The sequence below is a fragment of the Nicotiana attenuata genome, chromosome 6 (assembly GCF_001879085.1).
Source record: "Nicotiana attenuata strain UT chromosome 6, NIATTr2, whole genome shotgun sequence".
In the NCBI taxonomy this organism is placed as follows: Eukaryota; Viridiplantae; Streptophyta; class Magnoliopsida; order Solanales; family Solanaceae; genus Nicotiana; species Nicotiana attenuata.
Genome location: NC_031994.1, coordinates 19,724,273 through 19,725,646, shown reverse-complemented (window position 1 = coordinate 19,725,646; position 1,374 = coordinate 19,724,273). Strand labels below are relative to the sequence as shown.

Here is a 1,374-nt window from a genome sequence, read left to right as displayed (position 1 = left end):
ATATACACGCACACACACATCAAATATCCTCCTTGCAAACCAAATTTATCACACAAAAAAAAAAAAGGAAAAACATCAGCAAGCAAAAAAACACCAAAAATTTTGCACGACAAATTCCGCTACAAGAATGATACATATTGGCATCATCCGCTATCTAAGCTAAAGAATCAAATAAAGTGATTGTAGGAAAAGCAAAAACAAAGAAAAACATAGACAAACTTGGTAAAGAAATGTTTTATTTAAGCTCATCTGACTCTAATATTATATAAAAATAAAAATTACGAGAAGTTGTCTATATTTTCCACTGCAATTCGTTCACATTTGAAGCAGATGATGAAATCTGCATTTTTCACATTCTAGACAAACTGGGAAAAGAATGACAAATCCCCAGTTCAAGAACTGAGTCAGCACACTCACATTTACAATAAATATGTCATTATCCAGAATATCAGACAATAGTCTACCAACCAGTCTCCTCGATATTGACGTCAAACAAAATACATAAAAACAATCGAAACAGACAAAATAGAATAACACATCAGATTCCCACAAACACATCCAAGATTCATCAGAGGACTCAAAACCCAATTCCACAGATCATCAAAAATCAAATGAGAACCCAAACAAAATATCAATATTTTCAGAACTATTGAACAAAATAGAGAAAACCCATGTAAGAAAACATAAAACTTTGATCATAACACAGTGTGAAAGAACAGTGAGCTTACTAATCACAGTAACAATAATGCCATGGAATTGATCATACTATGAATTCACAAGGAAAAGGCTTTTCTTGATTTTTCAAGATTACTAAAAAATCAAACAAAAAGGGAGATTTTCTTGAATTGTGAAAAACACAGAGGAAGTGAAAGTGAAGTGAGGCGGCGTGTGAAGAGTTTTCGTAGGATTATAACTGAAGAGAGAGAGAAAAAGGAAGAGGTGGCATTCAACCATAGATAGATATGAATTCGATGAAAAATAGGCGTGTTGATGTTGTTTGAAGTATTTTGAAGATTGGTACAAGTTTGAATGATGTTTTAGGATTGGTTGGCATATTTGGTTGAGGTCCCGGGGTCCTCGGGTGTGTTTCGGAAGGTTAACCGATCAATTCGGATTTCAAGAAAGCTGCTGCAATTTTCAGAAGTCATTTTTCGCTTCTGCGGTGAAAAGTAACCGCACCTGCGGTGAACAGTGACCGCATCTGCGGTGAACAGTAACCGCATCTACGGTGAACAGTACCGGACCTACGGTGAATAGTAACCGCACCTGCAGTGAACAGTAACCGCAGGTGCAAAAATTGCTGGACAGATTATGTCAAGTTCTGATCCCATTTTCCATTTTTGACGATTTGGATCTCGGGTGCGGCGATTTTTC

The 1,374-nt window shown here is 36.3% G+C and overlaps 1 protein-coding gene across 3 annotated transcripts in view; it reads right to left on the bottom strand.

The window, feature by feature from the left end:
* The window catches only part of LOC109226680 (pumilio homolog 12), a 6,108-nt gene extending 5,171 nt beyond the window's left edge, over positions 1-937 (bottom strand). For 2 of the 3 annotated variants that reach the window (XM_019391506.1, XM_019391508.1), the window contains exon 1: positions 729-937. The gene's annotated coding sequence lies outside the window, so the exon portion shown is untranslated. Of the gene's footprint in view, positions 1-282; positions 362-728 lie in introns of those variants that run through there. The other variant, XM_019391507.1, reaches the window with a different exon arrangement.